Source organism: Chinchilla lanigera, unplaced genomic scaffold (genome assembly GCF_000276665.1).
Source record: "Chinchilla lanigera isolate Chin_1 unplaced genomic scaffold, ChiLan1.0 scaffold00088, whole genome shotgun sequence".
Classification (NCBI taxonomy): Eukaryota; Metazoa; Chordata; class Mammalia; order Rodentia; family Chinchillidae; genus Chinchilla; species Chinchilla lanigera.
Window position 1 is genome coordinate 1,293,281 of NW_004955489.1, and position 22,292 is coordinate 1,315,572.

General features: G+C 39.0%; 1 protein-coding gene and 1 pseudogene across 3 annotated transcripts in view; one reads left to right on the forward strand and one right to left on the reverse strand.

Annotated features, from left to right (window-relative positions):
* Kcnh1 (potassium channel, voltage gated eag related subfamily H, member 1) overlaps nt 1-22,292 on the forward strand; it is a 373,266-nt gene that overhangs the window by 116,666 nt on the left and 234,308 nt on the right. The gene's annotated exons all lie outside the window — the stretch shown is intronic.
* LOC102016604 lies at nt 15,422-15,915 on the reverse strand (annotated as a pseudogene).

Consider the following 22,292-nt stretch of genomic DNA (forward strand, 5'->3'; position numbering starts at 1 on the left):
TTTTTTTACCTCAGAGATTATTTCTGATCTGATGTCTTCTATGGCCTGAAGTCCTTTTTTAGCATGTCTGTCCCTATGAGCTCCCATTACAGAAGGTGATCTTTTTTGATTATAGACTCTACCTGGTCTTCTCCATTATGGCTGCTTTAGCATGTCTTGACCTGCACATGGGTTACATTTGACGCAATGTACCTTGTCTGGATTCCAATTACATATTGTACTCATTTAGCTATTGTTCTGAACACTGCTGTGCTTAAGCTTGTTAACCACAAAGGAGGCCATTTCAAGGGTAAATGAGAGGGAAGAAGAGGACTGAAAATATTTAATCTAAATTTTGAAATATTTTAATGTTTTTGATATGTTAATAATGTCACCAAACTACAGATGTCTTCATTTATAAATATTCTTTGAGAACCTCTTGGTATTATTTTGTCAGAAGCTAAAGATATTATAATAAGTAGGATAGAACTCATTATATTTTAAATTTGGATTTCTCTAATGAATTTTGCCTACTGTTAATTTGTTGGTGTAAGTAACTCATTAAATGCTTGATGAATGTCTTTCTTGTTTAGTATGGGCTAAAGATTGGAGACTAGGGAATTAGTTGAGAAACCACTTAATTGTTTTAGTAGAGTAATTGGGGAATTTTCTAAGGTTTAGAATATCAGAAAACAATCTAATGCTTGAAATAAAAAGCTCTTGGGGAAAAATTATAAAAATAATGTGGGAGAAATAAATGAGTTTAATATAGATTAAGTATATAGAGATTTAACATGATATATTCAGAGATGAGAAAAATAGTAAGATAAGTAGAAGCAAACAGGAGAGTGGAAAATTTACTCAAGGGGAAGTGTAAATAAACAAAATGTTCAACCTTACTAATAATTAAAAATGCCAAACAAAAGAATAGTGAGTAAATTAAAACATGGGCTAACCATGGCTCTGGGAAGTTGACAGATCTTCCTAAAATGCAACTCTTAACTTGTACAAACCGACACAAGTAACAATTTTGGTAGTCTAGAAATTGTCCCAAGTTCAATATCAATCTAAGAAGCATTTATAGTTAAAGAATTACAGGAGGACTTCAATAAGAAACATAGAAGTCTGTGCTCTTCTTGGTTGGCTTCCTCTCATCACTGTGTTCCCACAGCTTTGCTGGTAGGGAGGCTTTGCTTGGGCAAAGCCATCTGTGAGGACCAGGAAGCTTGCTGCTGACTTGATATGAAGTGGCCCATGACACTACACCACCAGCACTGTCAGTGGAAGTGACAGTCTTAGTGATAGGGAAATGAAAAAGCCAGCTTCTCTATACACTGAAAGTTGTGGTAGTAACTAAGGCGACATCATCCCAAGAGAAGTGCATTGAAGGCTGGAAAGAGGCATGTCCACAGCTTCCTTTTCCAGTCTGGAGATACTAAAGAACCTAACAGAAAGCAAAAGTGTGGGCAGACTGAAACAGCTTGAACTTTCTATGCATCCCCCACCTCGCAGATTCACTGACTGAAGATGAAAGCCTTCTGGGCTTGAGGTGTTTGACTGTATCCTCTAGTCAAACAATGACTGATTGCCAACCCATGGAAGGTTAAGAGTTCGGCTTGAAAACTAAAAATAAAAACAACAATAAAAATAAAATAGTTTTTTAAGAAAGTAATTTAGCATTGATATCATAGGTACACATGCTTGATGGAGATGTTTCACAGATTTACCATAATCAAGTTAAGATACAAATAAACAACTATAACTTGCAAACGGGGTCACTCAACATCCAGAGTTATTACAGTGTGTTACCTATATTGTCCATGTTTAACAAAACGTGAGGCATGCAAGAAACAGTAAAGGGTAATGCATTGTTGGAAGAAAGCGATAACTAGAAAGTGCTTCTCAGTGTTCTTTAGATTTTCATTTTAGCAGACAAAGACTTCAAAGAAGTTACTACCACGTGTTCAAAGAGCTATTGTAAATATATATTTAAAGTAGAGGAGAAAAATGAAAACAGTGAGTCTATATGGAGCTAAAAATTGTAAAACAGTAAAAAATCCTAAAGTTGAAAAGTACAACAACTGAAATGAAAAACTGACCATAGGTACTGAACAGCAGGTTTAGATGGCAGGATAAAGAATAGTTGAATTTGAAGATAGATGAATACAAATTAAATAATCTGAAGAACAGAGAGAAAAAAGATTGAAGAAAATAAAGAGAGCAAAAGGCAAAGTAAAAACTGTGAAAGCCACAAGATAAAATGATTAACAGGCTTATTGATTCATTTGAAGACTGACCTTCTATCTGAAATAATGGAGGCCAGAAAACAACCAAGGACCTATTGAGAGTGCTGAAATTAAAAACAAAATTTTATTCAACCATGCATGTTGCATTGAGAACAGACTAGAAGATGCAGACACAACCACAAACACACTCAGCTACCTTATCTTTGACAAAAAGGCCAAACATGTTCATTGGAAGAAAGATAGCCTCTTTAATAAACGGTGCTGGAAAAACTGGCTTTCCACATGCCAAAAACTAAAACTAGACCAATGTCTATCACCATGCACTAAGGTCAGAATGGATCAAAGATCTAAATATTAAAATAGAAACACTAAATCTACTGGAAGAGAAAGTAGGTAGAAATCTTGAAGACATAGGAGTAAGTAGAGAGTTCATGAATAAAAACCAAACTTCATGGGAAGTACTTCAAAGAGTCAACAACTGGGATCTCATTGAAAAGATCTTGCACATCAAAAGAAATCACCAACAAAGTAAAAAGAAAACCCACAAATTGGGAAAAAATTTTAGCTGACTGTCCCTCAGACAAAGGACTTCCAGTAGAACATATAAAGAAGTAAAAAATCAGGCTCCCAAAATTCAAAGACCCAATCCAAGAATGGGTATGTGAGATGAATATATACTTCTCAGATGAAGAAATAGAAATGGCAAATAAATATATGAAAAAATGTTCAACATCATGGGCCATTTGAGAAATGCAAATTAAAACAACACTGAGATTCCATCTCACCCCAGAAATAAAGGCTATCATCAAGAAATCAACCAATAACAAATGTTGGAGGGGCTGTGGGAAAAAAGAACCCTTCTCCATTGTTGGTGGGAGTATAGAGTGGTGCAATCACTATGGAAATCAATGTGGAAGTTCCTCATAAAACTAGAAATAGAGGTTCCATTTGACTGAGCTATTCTCCTTCTGGATATTTTCCCAGAAGAAATGAAAACATCATACCACAGCAAAATATGTGCACCCATGTTTATAGCAGCATGATTTCTAATAGCTAAATCTCAGAAACAACCTTGTATTGGTTAGGGAGTTATTGTGCAAGGTGAAACAATATAATACAGGACACATATTTTATAAGATTATAATAGTCACCCAAAGAACAATATACAAGAGAGTGCAGGAAATTTGTCTACTAATTAAGACCAAGGAATCCAACTGAGGGCCTGGATCCCACAGAAATGTCCTGCATGAGTCCAGCTAAGGACCTAGAGCTCATAACAATGCCTCCCACAAATCCAACTGGAGGCCCGGAGGCCATAACAATATCTCATGCAGGCCCATTTCATGGATCTGTGCTGTGAAGGCCCAAAGGTCAGTGGTGGAATCTAGGAAGTCTGTGCCAGTGGGATGAAGGATCTATGCTAGCAGGCTGAGTGATCTGCACTGGAGCCAGGAAGCAATGCTCAGAGTAAGAACCAGAGCTCCCCTGGAAGGTACCACAGCCATGTGAGGTCCTGAGCTCCTCCAATGGTGAAGACAATTGAGTTCCCATCAGGAAAGCCAGTGCAGCAAGCTTCTTCAGGAGACTGAGCTGTGCACCATCTTCCCCTCTGAGGCTAAGTGATGCCCAAGGTGAGGACCAGAGCTCCCCCAAAGTGAACCGAAGCTATTCTCAGTGCCAACAAGGTCCCAAGCTCCTCAAAGGATGAAAACAGCCAAGTTCATCAGGAAAGACAACACAACAAGCTCCTTCAAAAGAACCAACAGCTCCCAACAGCTTCTACCAGCTCCCAATAGCCTAACTTCTTCCTCTCCAGTTTTGCCTCTTATGGTGCTGGCAACAATCCTCAGGTGGGCCTTGCACACACAGCACCATGGTTACTCAGTTCACCTGGGGGTTGTAAGTTGACCACCAGTTGTCAATCCACTACAAACCCAAATGCTGACCAACCAAGGAATGGATAAAAAAGATGTGGTATTTTTATACAATGGAGTACTACACAGCTATAAAGAAAGATAAACTTGAAGCCTTTATAAGTAAATGGATGCAACTAGAGACCATACTCCCAAGTGAAATACATCAGACTTGCATGTATAAACATCATATTGTCTCCCTAGTGTAAGAAACAGAGTAAATAAGATCCACAAGGTACAGTAGATATGGTGAAAGGGAAAGAAACTGCTTAAAAGGAAAGAATAATTTGGTTGTGAGAAAAGAGAAAAGGAAGGAAAAAAGATATGTATATATACCCAAGATAGGTAAGATAATTATACTACTGATTTCTATTCATTCATTAAAAGGAACAGTTAGTGCTCATATTGTTTGATCAATTTTGCATGCTTGTGTCTGGTAATCTGAGTAACTACTTTGAAGATAACAATATGTAATATAATAACCATTGTTAATTTCCTATCATCTTGTTTTGAATTTCTGCATTGTTTTGTTTTTTTTTCCTCTCTTTACAATAAAAAAGAATGTTGCATTGAAACTTTTCTTCATAAATGAAAGTAAAATAAAGATATCTCTAATAAAGTCTGGGAGAATTGCTTGATGGCAGTATTCCTTATAAGACATACTGAATAAAATCCTTCAGAAAGAAAAAATGGTTTTACTTCAAATCCCTAGGAAGAAATAAAAGGCATCAGAAATGATAAATATGTGGGCTAGTAAAAGGATATCTATCTATACTATTTTTTGTGACTTCTTTAAAAGACATAATATTGTATAAAGCAATAATTACAATATATTGTTGGGTGTATGGCATGTATAGTTGTGATATATATGACAATAATAGTATAAACTTTAAAAAGGGGGCCTGGATCCCACAGAAATGTCCTGCATGAGTCCAGCTAAGGACCTAGGGCTCATAACAATGCCTCCCACAAATCCAACTGGAGCCCCAGAGGCCTTAACAATGTCTCATGCAGGCCCATTTCATGGATCTGTGCTGTGAAGGCCCAAAGGTCAGTGGTGGAATCTAGGAAGTCTGTGCCAGGGGGATGAAGGATATATGCTAACAGGCTGAGGGATCAACAGGTTTACATCAAAGCTATAAAACTATTAGGACTCTGGTATTTTTGTCTTCGTTATTATAAAAAAGAAAATAACAAACCTGTATCCTTTATGAACAATGCCAGAAAATTCCTTAATGAAATATTGACGAACCAAATCTGGTACCATATGGGAAGAATTGTTCACCATGACCAAAAGGACTTATCCCAGGAATGCAGAGCTCACTTAATAGTCAAATTTAATTTAATATACCATATTAGTAAAGGATGATGTCTACATGATCGTCTTAATAGATGAAGAAAAAGCATTTTATGAAATGTAATTCACATTCATGGTAAAAACTCAACATACTAGGAAAGAAAAGAAGCTTCTTTACCTCAGAAGGAACATCTATGAAATAACTGTAGCTACCATGATGACTGTGAAAGATGAGATGGGGTGCTTTATCCTTATGATGTGGGGTTGTAAAGGAAGAGTGAGGAGAGATCATTGAACTGCAGAATTACTACAAAATGGTATCTATTTCTGGGGAGGGTATGGTAAACCTTTGGAAAATGTAAAGACAGTTGGCAGGATAAATACATTAATATAGACACTTGGATTTAAGTGACTGTTAGAAATATTCATTTAGAAATAATTCATAGGAAGAAAAAATCCCACATGCATCAGATATTCCTTTCAGCATTATCTTTTTAACATATAGCATCATAAACAATCTAATAACCTGATAGTAACAAGATGGTAATGTGTCATGTGAATGAAATACATCTCTATTTTAAAATACTTTCAATATGGCTAATGACATTGATAAATTTATATAGTATTCTCATAGACCTATAAAGTTAGTGAAATTGTCACCTACTCTTTCTGTATTTTAAAATTTCCATTACTCTTGCCATGAAATTTCTAAAATAAAACAAATGTTCTTTGAGGGAAAAATAATGACAAATGGAATTGAAGTCATTCAAGTTGGATAGAAAAGAAGGGATGGATAAATGGATGGATGGGTGGATGAATGGAAATTTTGTTTATAAGTTTAGTTGACATGAATTGGTGGTTGATTGGATATAAGTTGATGTAGTCTGAATATGCGGACTGTGAATTTCCATCTGTATTAGAAAATGTTGATTGTATTAGCAGAAAGAGAGACATTTAAAGTGGTCTAGGTGTCACAGAGTTAGGAAGTGATGTGATTGTTTTTACATTACTTAATATGTATGATAGGTATTCAAAGTGTTGTTATTTACCTTTTGGATATGCTGAATTTGAAGGGCCAATGTGACTTCCAGGGTAATGTCCAAAGTTCAGAATGAAATTAATATACAGAAATTTGGAGAGAGGTGAGTTTGAAGGGTAGAGATGGGAATTATATATGTGGTGCTAGAGAATTATGTAAAGTTGATTAGGAACCATTGTGAAGTTTGAGAGAACAGACAAAATAGAAGAATTCATTCCTGATGACAAAGGGTAAAAGAAAAAGTAAATGGAGGTAGACACCCAGTTTCACTCTTCTTTTGAGGTATCTAGCAGTGAACTGGAGAGAGAATCCTCTCTCAGAGAATCTACTCAGTGAGAATCTACTCAGGAAGACTGTGGAATGGATTTGTTATAGAGCTTTTTCCTAAGACTTTAGTCTGACATGTCCCGTTGCTCATTACTGCTGTGAATGCATTCCGACTTCCTCTGACTTGAATGCTCATTGTCCGGCAGATGCAGACCTCTTCCAGGGAAGCAAACGCGATTTCACTGTGCCAGTAACTGAAATGATTGTCACTGTAGTGATAATTTTCTACTGCAGTGAAAAATGAGTTTTAAAAACCAATCTCTCATTTTCTGCTTCTTATAATGATTGTCTTTATCAGAAAACAAGCTGGGTTGGCAGTTTTGACAGCTTTGTTATTAAAGACAGGGTCTTATCTTTGCTCCCAGTGAATAATAAGCCTTTTAAAAGGTAACGTTAGGACAGTTGAACTCATTAAAGAGGTGGTGAGGTTTCCAGATGATATCTGACAAAAGATTGAAACTCCTTGATCTGGAATGACAAAGATGGAGTGAGATCAAGTGGAAGCCTAAATTGACAAAAGCCAAGAGGAAACACAGTTTAATCTAGAAGCCCAAGATACCAGAATAAAGGGCAGCTTTATAATACTACCTACCTCATGAGGACTTTGTAAGGATTAAGAGATACTGTACATAAAGATGCTCTGTCATCTGTAAGGCACTATTCAGTGATATTGGTAGAACTTGGTGAGTAGTGTTTTGGTAAAGATAATGGGACAGGAAAAACCTGCTTTGGGATTGAGTAGGAAGCACGAGCAAACATAGCATAGCAGAACTTAGAGTCTGAAACAAGGTCACAGATATTGGTACCTAAGGGGAATTTTAAGGACTGTTGTATCATTTCTTTTCCATCCTTTGACCCCAAAGGTGAGTGATCACATAGTCTTCATCACAAGTATTGGGTTGGATGGACACTAAATCTACTGTTTTTCTCACATTTTAAAAGCTTATTTAAGGTATGAAATAATATATGCTAGAATATAAACTAATTATATAAAATGCATGTTTAACTCACTCTTCAGAAGAAAAAAAGCCCTGATTTGTAAAATTTGCTAATTTTCACAGTATGAATACTTCTTCTGTAGCTATATTCAGTCAGGCAACCAACAAGAATTATCAGTTGGGATACACCACATCATAGTGTTATATAACATTACTTCCTTACAGATACATAGATGGAAATAACCTCAAGAACATGGATAATTGTAAAATAAAGTAGAAAGTCATGTGGCTTGAGTATTTATTACTTTTGATATAATTAAAGTTTATGTAATTTAATTTTTGTTAATGATTATTTAACAACAAATTCTCAAAATTTCTGCAAATTTAACAGTTGCTCCCTTGAGCTGGTATGAGCTGGCTCAAACATATAACATGCTAACTAATATATGGTTCATAGAAGAACTAATATTAGTAGTCAGAAAATATTTAGACCCTATGAGATGATGAATATACTACTTATAAAATCTTGTGCATGCTGGGCGTGGTGGCACACGCCTGTAATCCCAGCACTTGGGAGGCCACAGCAGGAGGATCGCCACAAGTTCCAGGCCAGCTTGGGCTATATTAGTGAGTTCAAGGCCAGCCTTAACTACATAGTGAGACCCTGTCTCAAAAAACAAAACAAAAAAATCTTGTGGGTGAAGCTAAGCTATTACTTAGATGGCAGTTTAAAATATCCAATGTTTCTATTATCAAGGAAGAAAGATTCAAAAATAAGAAAATAATCATTCAATTTAAAATACAGTAGTTGAAACAGAATAAATCTTTAAAAAATAGAAGAAAGAAAAGATACATAAAAGCAAATTAGCAATGTTGGAAGTTAATTCACAAGATGGAAAATTTTTATTAAGATTAATCAAGAAAAAGGAGAAGGCACATAGGAAACACTAGGGTAAAAGTGAGGCATTTCTACAGATATGGTACAGATTTAGAAGATAATAAGAGAAATTAAGAACTTATGGCAATATATTTGAAAACTTAGAAGAGATTACAAAATTCTTAGGAGGATATTTAAATTGACACAATTTAGAAAAAGGAAATGGAATAAATAAAACCTGAATTGTCCCAAGACCATTTATAATAGCCTTCTCTTGAAAGCAAACATAATCATCAGGTGATTTCATAGATTAATGTCACATTTTCAACATGTGTCATTGTGATCTTATGTAAAGTTTTTCAAGGAATAGAAAAAGAAAGAATAATCCAAGTTTATTTTTGTAAGATTTTGTAAGATCAGTTAAATTACACTGATTTTGTAAGATCAGTTAAATCACAATGCTAAACCACAGGAAAATCATGTGGAAAAGTAGAATGAATGTGAAATTCATAACCAAATGAAGGTACACAAAATTCCGCAATGTGCAGAAAAGATAATATTTCATAATTAAGTTAGGTTTGTTCCAAGAAGGCTGAAGTGGTTTAATATTAGAAAATTTATAAATCTAATTTATCCTATTAACAGACAAGAGTAGATAATCCATATGATCATTTTAACAATGCAGAAAAGGCATTTTATTAAAATTCAACACCCTTTCCTAATTAAATTTTTAGTAACCTATGAATAGGAAAAAATATCCTTCATTTGATAAGAAATATCTAGTAAAAAGCCTACAAAAACATTATTCTAATAAGCAATGTTTTAAAAAGATTTAAAAAGAAAAATTGGGACAGACAATAATGCTACTGTCACAGCTTCAAATAAACATTTTCCTGGAGGTCCTAACCAGTAAAGAGAAGACTGAGAAGAAATATAGTATACCAGTGAGGAAGGAAGGGCTGAAAGAAGAGAAATAAAGTGGGAAGATATTCTTCTACAAATGCTGGTACTCCGTGTTGGGACAGTGTTTGTTGAGCAGAGTAGACAAGGCAGTGGAACTGAGTGGACCATGGCCAGCACACAGGGAACGCTGACGAGCAGGCAGCACGGCAGGTCACGTGGGAAGGAGGGGCCATTCACTGAGTGGTTCGAGAACACTGGTCATTTGTGCAAATATACTGTCACTGAACCTTTTATACCACAAATGAATTAATGATTTTAGTATAAGAAGCAAAACTTTTAAACTTTTATAATAAAATGTACAAAACCTTTGGGTTTTGGTAGCAAAGAGTTTCTTAAAGCAGTTACTAGAAAACTAGCCACAAGGGTTTGATGCATTTTACTACATTAAAATTATGAATTGACAATTTCTATTCAACAATACATAAGGAAAATGAAAAGTCATGTTACCAATTGGGAAAGATATTTAGAAATTTTATAAACATTAAAGATAACTCAGAATCCTTTGTAGGATTAAAAAAAATTCCTACAAAATGGTAAGGAAAAGTCAGAGTCAGTAAATTAATAGGCAAAATACACAAATAGGCATCACTCCAAATCTTTATCAGTGGGAACATCAAGATCTTGTGGTTTCTTCCTGCAGTGGAATGTGATTCAGTGGTAAAAAAGAATAACAATAGTTAGCTGCAGCAACCTGGGTTACATGTTAATGATGTAATACTGAGTAAAATATATTGAAAAACTAGAAGAGTGAAAAAGGTATAATGAGTATATTTGTAATGCTCAAGAATAAGCAACATTAAATAACACGTTATTTAGGGATTGATGCACTTGTTAAAAGCAGGGGGCAGGGGCAGGGGCAGGAAAAGTGTCCAATTCTGCCCAGGTTGAGATAACAGGGATTAGATTTACCCACTTTCCTGAAATAACTAAAAACATTAGAAAAGCTGTATGAATTTACAGTTTTAAAACCACTGGATATCAGCGAGCAAGGGAGCCAGGCATCTGAGAGATGGAAAACAGTGAGAACTTTGCAGTGCCCTGGGTCACCCCCTGGAGTCGGCCTTCGGGCGGTGCTGTGGGCAGAGAGGGTCCAGGGAGAAGGCATCAGCTGCAGATGAAACCAGGAGTCGAGCAGCCACTGCGGAGCACTGGAGACGGGAGCTCACAGACAGCCCTGGCAGGGTGCACAGGGTTCCCTCTCTGTCTGCAGCTGAGATTGATCAGTATGTACGGTGAGGAAACTAGCTGGGGTTAGAAAAAGGATCACTCCAAAGGAATAGAGACAGACATGCTTGGGGCTGACACAGGGTAGATATAGCTTGTTAAAAACGTCATCATGTGGTGGAGTGCTCAGAGGATTCTACCTGAGTACTATCGCAAAATCAGCCAGGCTAAAACTGTCCTCATCCTGACTAACAAATCTTAAAAGCAAAACTTATATTATCAAAGTATACCCATGTGACTCAGTGGTATCCTAGAGCAAAGCTCAACAGCATTTATAGGCATAGAAAAATAGCCAGCACCCAGTGAGGTAAACTTGTAATAGCTGGCATGGAATAAAAATTACCAGTCATGCAAAAAAACTGGAAAATATGGTACATAATGAAGAAAACTCTGATAAAGCAAAACCAACCCAGATCTGATAAGATGATAAGCTTAGCAGACAAGGCATTAATATAATTGACTGTAGTATTCCATATGTTCCAAAAATAAGGTAAAAGATTGAACATGAATAGGGACATGAAAGATGTAAGAAAAGACCTGCATCTAACTTCTAGGGATGAAAATTACTATAAATTGAAAAACATACTGGGTAGATTTAGAAGTAGATTAGTTTATAAAGAATGTCTAGTGATCTTACAGACATTCCAGCAGAAATTGCCCATAATGAAACACAAAAAATAAACACAAAGAAAAAATACCTGAAAAATATTCTGCTTGCTGGAAGGTACTATTAAGAGAATGAAAAGACAAGCCTCATACTGAGAAAAACAAAACAAAACAAAACAAAACATTTTTAAGTCACATCTCTATTGGGGATTTTAACCAAAATATCCAAAGAACTCTTAAAATTCAATAAGAAAACAGATGTCCAGTAACTAAAATGCAAATGATCTCAACAGATTCTTCATGAAAGTGGGTATAAAGAGAGCAAGCACGCAAAAAGTTGTTCAGCATAATTAGTTATTGAGAAATGCCATTACAACTGAACTGCCACCATATACCCACTAGAAGGTTACAGATTGGCTGTACTAAATACCGTGAAGCTGTGGAGGATCTGGAACTTTCATACACAGATAGTAGGGATGCAAAAGAGAACAAGAATTTTGGAAAACAATTTAAAAGTTTCTAAAACTGTTAAATATGTGCCCATTATATGATCTAGCCAAGTTTTATTTACCAGAAAAGAAAGCAGATGACTAAAGACTTGTACACAGTTCTTCATAGCAGCTTTTATCTGTATTTCATTTAATTGGACAGTCCAGCGCTCCATCGGTAGGTAGCAGGTAGGCAAGCTGTGGTGATAAGCTCAGACAGCAGACTACAATGACTCAGGCACAGAGAGGGATGAACTGTTGATGCATTTGGCATCACAGTGAATTTGAAAATACCTCTGCTGAGGAAAAAAAAAGCAATGTATATATTGTATAATTGCATTTATATGAGGATTCTAGAAAATGTAAACTACTGTAGTCTATAGTAGCTGAAAGTAGATTACAATTGCCTGGGAAATGAGATGGAGCTAGTGGGGTGTGTGGGATGGACGATTACATACGGGTAAAAGGAAACTCTTGGGAAGCAGTGGAAACAATGCCATTATCTTGATTGTGGCGGTAGTTCGATGGATAGACAAAAATTACCCTACCTCAGTGAGCATTTATGTAAAGGAAGAAACTCAATGATCTAAAGTCTATGATGGTAGCTACCTTCAGAGAACTTGGGAAGGAGCCATACAATGCAGCTGGAATTGCTAATGTTCTAGTTCTTAGACTGGGTAGTGGGTTCATTGTTTTATGTAAAACATATGTTTAAAATTGTGTATGTGAACATTAGATAATAAATTTAACAAAATTCTGGTAGTGGTAAAGGAGATTCCCAGCATAAAGAACCTCTTCTACTGATTGCTAAAGGCAAGAGAAAACATAGCCCATAAGGAAAATTGCAGGTGGTTTAGTAGTATATCTGTGAGCTGGAGGAGGGAGAGGCTGGTAGGCAGAGAAATGTGAGAGGTCAACATTTGCTTGGGAAGAGAGGGCTTTGAATGTCATACCTGGGGCTTGAACTTGACTTGTGAATACTGGGCAACACTGGCGGATTTTGTTCATGGAGGAGACAGGGTTGGATTCAAATTTTAGAAAGAATCCAGATTCCTCTTCATGGAGACCAGACTGGAGTGATTTACACCTGGGCTGGGGAGACCAGCTGGAATACTATTGGAGTAGTCCATAGAAGAAAAGATGAGGGCTGTGGAAATGGAGAGAAGGGGAGGGATTCAAGAGATTGCCAGAAAGGTAGAGCGGAAAATCAAGAGAGAGTTGTCATCGAAACTAGGGGATGGAAGCATTTTAAGGAATATGTAATTGTCAACAATAGTACATTCTGCAGACAGCAAATACACAGGGACTAAAAAGTTCCCATCTGTACATCTGATAGATAACTTATGGTGAGAAGAGCTCCAGTGGAGTACTGAGGGTGGATGGCAGCCCAGCCAGGACTAGCAGATTGCTAGCTCCCATTAGCTCCGCTCCAGAGGAGTGCCGTCCAGCAGCTCTGCCCTGCCAGCAGTAGTTACGCGCACTGCAGGCTCATCTGCTCCTAAGGCACCAGCAACGTTCCTTAGACATGGAGTTGCATGGTGTGATCATCTCATTCTGACCACTGGATTGTGTGTTTTACAAACCCTATCTGTATTTTCTTTAGGTTTTCCTGTGCACATATGGGCTTCCAGCCCCCTTTTGTGTGCATACCTGGGTGTAGGGGTCTGTGCTGGTGGGGTTCCTGTGGGAGCCCGAAGTACAGGCTATGTTCAGTCTGATCTTTGGTTCTCCTCGTGTGCTGTTTGCATCTGCAGAGATTCTCACTGCCCATTCAGGCTGAGCCTTTCTGCAAAAACTCCCCTCCTTTTCTTCTTTTCAATAAGAATGACTCTTTACTCATTTGACCTGCTTATGTCCTTTATAGCATTTTATACATTCAACATTTTCATGTTAAATTTTTTTGTTTTCTTTTTTGCCCCCTCTCTCACTAGGGAGAAGTTAAGCTGTATGAAAGTAGAGACCATTTGATTTGCTTAACATTGAATTCTCAGGACCTAGCACAGGGCCTGACCCAAGGGGCCGCTTAATAAGTGTATGTCTCAAGCCACTGTTTCTCATCTGCTTCACATCTTTATTAGGAGGAGGGTGGAAGTACCCACTTCATGGAGTTACTGTGATGGTAAGCTGGCACTTAGCACATGTGCATGTGAGGCACTTAGCACAGCACCTGCCACACGAGTTATTAGTCTCAGTAAGTAACAAGTAGAAATTGGACACATTCTGGGGCCCTGGGTTAGGGTCTGTCTTTGAAGAACTGAGAAGGGAGGAAACAGCTCCTCAGCTTTCCACCTGCCCTCCCCCATCCTGAGCAGTAGGCGGCGCTCTGGAGGGGGACGCACATGGGCTCTGTGAGCTGGCTAGGAAGGGCACCTCCAGAACAGCACTGACTCCTCATTACACATCTGTTTTTGCTCTTGTTCTCTGTGTGGCTTGGCAGTCTTTATCTCATGGATTTCTGGTTCCAGAAGAGCACTGTATTTGATTAAGTCAGGTTTCACATGGTTGGTTCACCATTCTTCCTTTTTAGAATCCTGTGCCCAGCTCATTGATTCACAGCATTTTTTTTTTTTTACACATCTTTCACATACAATCTCATTTGACCCTCACAACAGCCCTGTGAGGTAGGCAACACAGATGTTCTTCTCATGTAACAGATGAGGAAAGTAAATCTCAGAGTGGTTAATGTGCCCAAAGTTCTACAGTTAGTAAATAATTTGTATTAATATCAGTCTTTGGCCTAAAAATTCAGCACCCACCCTCCCCTCATATATGCCCACCTACTTCACAGGGATAATGAAGATAAAATGAATTCAAAGCTAGAAAAATACTTTGAGGAAAAAAAACAGTATATAATTATACCAGTAAACTGTAATTGTCCATGATAAATGGCTCATTCCCCTTCTCATCCCAGCTTGTGCATAAACCCAGAATGTTATATTACCTCTGTCTGTACTAAGCAATGAGGTAAGGCAGGGTAACAGTGTGATCCTGTTTAACATTATATAAATCACAATCAGGGTAACTGCATTATTAAGCAAAATGAACAACACACAAAGGCTAATGAGCAACTAGGACCCACTAAAGTACACAGCAAAGCAAGGCAACATTATCAGATAGGGCGTAATTGCATAGAAGAAAAAAGTGGTGTCAGAGTTCAAACTGGCACACACATAGTTATCTAAGGCAAAGTGGTGGCAAAGAAGAGTTACTTGTTCTGCATTATATAAACAAGAGCAGAAAATTCCTGGGAACCCATGCAAAAGCATTGTACGTCACAGATTTCTCCAGGTGTCTACAGGGAATATAAATACTGTTCTCTTCATTGTAAAGCAAGATTGTACCTATGCTCATATCCTGAACTGAACCAAGGAACAGCTCCCCACTAAACGTCCTTGGGTAAAATGCAACCAGTAGTATTACTCCTAATCAGACTAATAAATAGAACGTCTTTTAAGGTAATGCATTAGATGGCTGTTTAGGTTTTCTTCCAGATTTACTTTGGATTCTCCTGCTTTAAGACCCAAAGAAAGTTATATTGAGTTTTTATTGGTGATTCTAAGTATATGTGTTTATAACATTTAAAGTGTGAGAGGTGAATTTAACATATTAAAAGTTTTATAGCATCGGTTCAGAAAGGATTATATACTATACAAACTATTCCAGTCATACAAAACAATTTTTCAGTGTCTTTTCAACTGAGAAGAATCCTATTCAGCACGCTTCTCCTCCTGAGGTGGTTCATACTGAGCAAGCTTTGCTTTCAGTTTGTTATTTTCTTCTATAGTAGCTTCATACTTCTCTTTCATTTCTGCTAATTCTAGGCAAAACAGCTCAATTTCTGGATCTTCTGGGGTAGCAGCTCCTAAGTGATGCTTTAAAAATCCAAAGCACTATTAGGTTTCTCTGTTTCTTCATATAAGGCTACCAACACCGTGGTCAGCATGTCCAGCACCCCCGACTTCTCCAAGTACCTCCGGAACTGCTCTCACTTCGAGTCGGTGGCTTTGTAATGGGCCATAGTGACAGGGGCAACCAAGTCACAGCATTTTTATATAATGTTACTGTATAATGTTGATGCTAAGGCCTGGCATTGGGGTGAGGAGCTCTGTACACAGAACATAACTTGTTTTGCAGCAGCTTGGAATGTGCAAAATAGTGACTAGATGAACCATCATAATGGGCAGCATAGTAGACTGTGGCAGATCTGTGGATTGTGAACTATCACAACATCACAGAGATGAATGGCAGAAGCCTGGACCATCTGCTGGTGAACCCCTTCATTGACTTTTACCACTTATCCAACCAGCATTTCTGAGTACCGTTTCAACCACCGTGCTATACACAGGCTGCCAGCAGGTGCTGGGGAGGTAGAAAAGTAGCAGATGCCCTTGATCCCAGGATCTTATTGAGAAAGAGGAGGATGCACTGTGAGGTAATAACTGACACACACATGCGCGCGCGCGCGCGCACACACACACACACACACACACACACACACACACACATACATACTTTCAAATTGCTTGATTAAGCAAAGGGATGACTGGTCTGGGTTAAGGTTGGTTAGGAGAGACTCCCTGGAGACTCCTTGGAGACTCCCTGGAGGATTTGTCCTGAGAAAAACAGGAAGGTGTGTGCTGAGAGGGTTAAGACATCAGAAGGGAACCTGAAATGCCCAAGCTGAAGAAGCAGCGAGCCATGTCCTGGAGTCTCCAAGGAGAGAGTTCGGCTTGACTGCAGGGGCAGAGCTGACTCATGTATGAATCTGAGTGTGGTCAGCTTTGACTGGCTCTGGCTGACCCAAGGTATTCATAGTGTCTTCCTTCCTTCCTTAAAATAAAAAAAAATCACATAATGGTAAAATTGTTCATTAGACGTTGCCCCAGCCCAGGAGTCACCCACTTGTGGCTTGTAGGCCAAAGCTGGCCTGCCACTTGTATTTGTGGAGCCCAACCTAAGACTAGCTTTCACATTTTGAAGTTTTTGAAAGTCAAAAGAGAACAATGCTATTTTGTGATACCTGAATACGAGATGAAATCTTAGTGTCTACAGATGAGGTTTTACTAGAACACAGATGTGTTCTTTCTTTTACATGGTGTCTATGGCTCTTTGGGGGCTGCAAAGGCAGCATTGAGCAGCTATGACAGAGACTTTTTGGCCAACAGAGCCTAAAGTATTTATTATCTGGTCCTTGACAAAATATTTGCTGAGCCCCACCCTAACCCAGTAATTTTTCATTTCTGCCTATTTCTTCTAGGAATTATGTAAAATGGACATATAATTTATGTAGCCATGCACATTTTTGTACATAGCATTTTATCAGTCATAGCCCTTTTCTTTTTTCTTTCTTTCTTTCTTTCTTTTTTTTTTTTTTTTGGTACCGGAAATCGAACTCAGGACCTTGTGCTTGCCGGGCAGGTGCTTATGCCACTGAGCTATATCCCTGGCCCCGGCCCTTTTCTTTATTAGTCATTGTAATTATAATTTGAATGAGTTTGTACTTGTATACTGCTTTGAAATGTAAAATATGTTTTATATCCATTATCTTGTTCATCATCACAACACTGCATGTGAAAAAAGCGAGTATTTCTGTTCTGTGGAACTTTCACAGATCAGATGACGTGCTTGAGATGATGCCAGCATCTTGACTCTAAGTCCTTTTCTTACTTCACTTTACTGGTAACTGTATAATCTTCTCCCAAGGTAACAAAAGTCATGTACAATTAGCAGCTCCTCTGTTTTGGATATGTAGGCTGTTCCAGCTCTTTCTCAATAAACATCAAATTTATGTAATTGACTGATTAACATTTATTTATTTTGAAGGGAGGAATGTAGATGAAGCATGTTTCAGCATAGGATCATACTAAGGGCAGGACATGAACCAATAGTAAGGGGGTAACTCTAGGGCAGGTGGTCTTACCCTTCCTCAGAAACTGCCTCTGTAGAGGCTGATCTCATTGCCATTCATTTAGCAATGATTTGGAGAGTACCTCTTCATGCCAGCCAGGGCTGAAATGCACAGTCTGCCCTGAAACAGTTCCTAGTTATGGACGGGATAGTGAGGGGGCAAGTAAGTGGGCCGGATGCAGCACAGTGCCACGTTTCCATCAAACGTGCACTGGACTCCTGGGAGTAGGACTGTTCTGGCCTGGAGGTCATGGAAGGGTTTTAAAGTAGGGAGAAAAAGTAGGGAAGAGCCAGATGACAAGGGAGCAGAGGAGGACAGTGAGAGGAGCTGTCATTTCAGAAGTGGGGGCAGCGTCTGGAGGACAGGTGGTGAGACAGAGTAGGACAGACACATCTGAGCATTCTAGGCATTCCTGGTGCCTGGCATGTGGGAGGTGAGAGGTGAGGGGACTGGCAGGGAGAAGCAGATGGGGGCAGCTGGGCAAGTGGGTGAGAACATTGCAGGTGGAGAACGAAGCACAAATTTGGGGTTGTGATGCTCTGTGTTTATTGTGCTGTTTGACTTTTGGACTGTTGTTAAAGCCCGGGAGAATGCAGCACACACTATATCTGCATCTAAAGTTGGATGAGTAATATAGGAGCTTCCAAAACCAGCAGTGTCTCAGCGATTGTCTGCTTCACAAATAAGTGCCCTAGTTTTTGTTGCAGTGAAGCAAATGGAAAAAGGATTTCTGATTTTGAAACATAGTTTTGCCTCTGGGCTTTCACTAGCAAGGGGCAGGGTGCTTGGTCTCCCTAGGCAAGCTGGTATGGCCCCAGGCTTCCAGGACACCAGCTGTGCTACCTAAGTTCCCAGCAAGTACAAGCTGTGCCTCAGGCCTCCAAGAACTGCCCTGACCATCAGGAGAGAGAAGGCTGACCTTCATGGTGTGATTCCTCCTAGCCATTTGCAGTCATTTTATGAAGACCAAGTGGGATGATATTCGTAGCAGAGCTTTGATAACTGTCAAGTGGCAGTAGATGCCATGTGTTGTTCGTGAAGTCCTGTTCTGCAGCTCCCTGTGCCTGCAGAAGAGTGAGTGCGAGTGAGCAGGTCGGGAGCAAGGGTGAGAAATGAGGCTAGAGATGCCCTGGGTCAGGAGAGGCAGCGGTGCAGAATGGGCGAGTGTGTGGCCCACTGGAAGGATTTGGACTTTCATCCTGAGAGGAAGCCATTGCAAGGACTGTTTATTATAACCACTGAGACTCTTCCCAACTGGGGCCTCACCACTCTGAGCCAGGTGGCTTGGGCTTGAACCTGACTTGGCCGCTTGCTCACTTTGTCATCTAGGGCATGTTGCCTAATCTTTCTGTGCCACAGTTTCCTTCTTTGTAAAATGGATGTGATACTAGTTCCTACCTTACAGGAATTACAAGAACCTATGCTCTGCCTGGCATATAGAAGCGGTAGGTAAGAATTGTTAAAAACCAAAACTTTTGAAGTCCTACAGCCTAGGGACTCAAATAGATATTTGTGTGGCAATGTTTACAGCAGTAATATTCTCAGTAGTCAAAAGGTGCAAACAACTCAAGTACCCATCAACAGATGCATGGATAAACAATATTGAATGTACACACAGGAGAGTATTACTTATCCACAAGAAAGAATGACATTCTGATACATCCTGTAGGATAAATGAGTCCTGAAGACATTATGCTAAGTGAAATAACCCAGACATAGGAGGATGAATATCCTGTAGTCTGTATACATGACATACATAAGATAGGCAGATCCATAGAGACAATAAAGTAGGTTCTCAGAGACTGGGGGAGGGCAGCATGGGGAGTTACTGTTTAATAGAAGGTGAGTTTCACTTTAGAAAGATGACAATGTGCTGGAGCTGGGTGGTGGTGATGGTTATGCAAGAAAGTGAATATATTTACTGGCACTGAGCTGTACAATTAAAAATGGTTAAAATGGTAAATTTTATGCAAGTTTTACCACAATTTAAAAAGTGCAACCTGATTTCTTCTAGATTTGCCCTGTGGGATAATCTAAAGTAGATCATATGTGGAGTCGGGAAACCAGAGTTTGTATCTCAGCCTTATCATTTGCAGCTCTGTGTCTAGAATGAGTCTCCCTTCCCAGCACCTCTGTTTTCTTATCTGGAAGTGAGGGTTTTGGGCCAGGTGATTTCTGGGGACCTTCCTGACTCAGAACCAAGTGATCCCAAAACTCCTGAGCTGGTTTCTATCCTTACCCTCTGGTGGATCTAGGCCATTGGTGGCCCCAGCCCTTGGCAGCGTCCTTTGGTCATCTGCTTTATGACCTGCAGAGCTGCAGCTCTGTTTGCTTGCCTGGAGGGTTTGCAGCTGAGGACTCTGTTCTACACAAATATAGATTGTGGTCTGGTGTCACCAGGAGGGAATTTACATGACTGGGCATAACTGCATTATAACTTTAAAAAAACTGTTTTAAATAATACCACTATTGCCAGCACCACTCATTTGTAGAACTTTTCATTTTAACTTTCAAGGCAATGTACTTATGGGTCACCTGGTGCAAGCCTCATCATAGTCCCATGAGTCCAGTGAGAGTTAGGTGCCCTCCTGGGTGGCCCCAGGTGGTCCACTGACTTCTTTCAGTCTCTTTGCCACTCTGAGCATCAGTGGCCTCCTGTAGGATTGGGCCGGGAGTCTTGGGAGTCTTTCAGTGCTCATTTTGTTTTAATTCAGCAGTGAAGCGATTTGGATCATAAAAAGTACTTAAAGCTAAAGCCAGCTGCCTGTCCCTGGGCCTGGAATATTAGGGAAACTTGCATCTCCTGAGTCCCCAAGAATATACATGTGGTCCTGGGCCATCCTGCCTGCGTGCAGGTCACCCATTAAGGGCTCAGATCCCTCAGTCTGCACAAAGACAGCAGGGGCTGAAGCTAAATTTTTTCATGACATTTGTCTTTTGGGGATGGAAGGAGAAATATCTTTATTCCGCTGCTGCTTTTTTTGTGACTCTACTGCCTGCTGTGTACACACAGCCTGCTCACTGCTTAAAAAGTGTGCTTTCTAGTTCATCAGTGTGTAGTACTATAGTATGTAGTTCATTAGTTCTCTAGAGTCAGGTTGGGGGTCTCTGAGTGAATGGGTGCCGTAGGCTGGTTGGCACGTGTCTTGGGAACAACTGTTGATTTCATTGTTTATTTCTTAAAGTCTGATTGTAATCAACAACCAACTCATCCTTTACAGCTGCTTGTCAAGCAGTTAATTCATGAAGACACATATATTTCCATAAAACAACAGTTGTAACATTTATCCTATGGGATCATTATGAGAATTATATGAGTTAATTCATGAAAGACTGAGTTAGTACTGATTGAAATAGTGCAAATGCTGCATAAATGTTATTATTTGTTATTATTTAGCAGAGTTGGGCTGACAGATACAAGTTTTCCATTAAAATAAACTTCCAAGTGGCATGTCTGTTATTTTAATAATTTCTTATCCTTACAACTAAAGAAGTGCTGGATCTTTTAAAACAACTTTAGAATACCTAGGTATAGATACAAATACCTAGGTATAGATTGTATTATTTCTGATATCTTGGTTTTTTCTCAAGTCCTCATCAGCTGAAGCTGGTGTTTACCTACCCTCATGGCCCTACATGTCCAGCAGTGCAAGTCCAGGACCCCAAGCCACTTCCTGCAGCTTGGACGGCTGTGTTGGTCAGATGCAGTGATCTGACTTAGCTCAATTTACAGCTTTAAGAAGAGGGTGTTTTTTAGTAATCCTCATATAGAGATAACTTCTTTCTGACAATTCCACTGTTTTATTTTCATGGATAAGATGTAGTTTCTTTTTTGTGTGGCTCCCTTTCCTTTTTTTGCCGGGGGTTGATTTTTATAGTGGGAAGAAAGAAATGTAGTCATCACTTGCATTCTACCACCAGCTAATACTTTAGTGGACAGTAATCATCTATATATGTATTTCTTCTACCTTACAGAGATAAAAAATGAAATTTAGAGAGAGTGGTTGCCTTTTATTGGGTCACAGAGCAAGGAAAAGTATGGCAGAGGCAGGGCTGGACTCAAACCTCACGTTGAGCTTGGATCACGTTCCAAACGTGACTCCTCAAGGTAGCCTTTTTCCTTTTATCTTTTTAATGAGAAGACACTTTCTTTTCTCTAGGGCTTCTCTTATTTTCCAAAGTTGTAGCTATGGATAGTTTTAATCCACACAGAATGGTGTGTATCCTTCTACACAGAAATTTTAGAATTCTTCTACTTCTACTTCCAGAAATTTTAGAATTCTGTTTTTATGAGAAGCCCCTTCTACTTCCAGAAATTTTAGAATTCTGATTTTATGAGAAGCCCCTTAAAGGAACTGTGGTTTTTCTACAGAACAGGACTTATCCTCAGAGGGCCAGGTGGCAGCCCAGTGGAAGTGCATGCATGCCCATTGCCTCAGGGAATAAGAGAGTCTCATGTGATTGGTGGTCTTGTCACCACTCCCTGC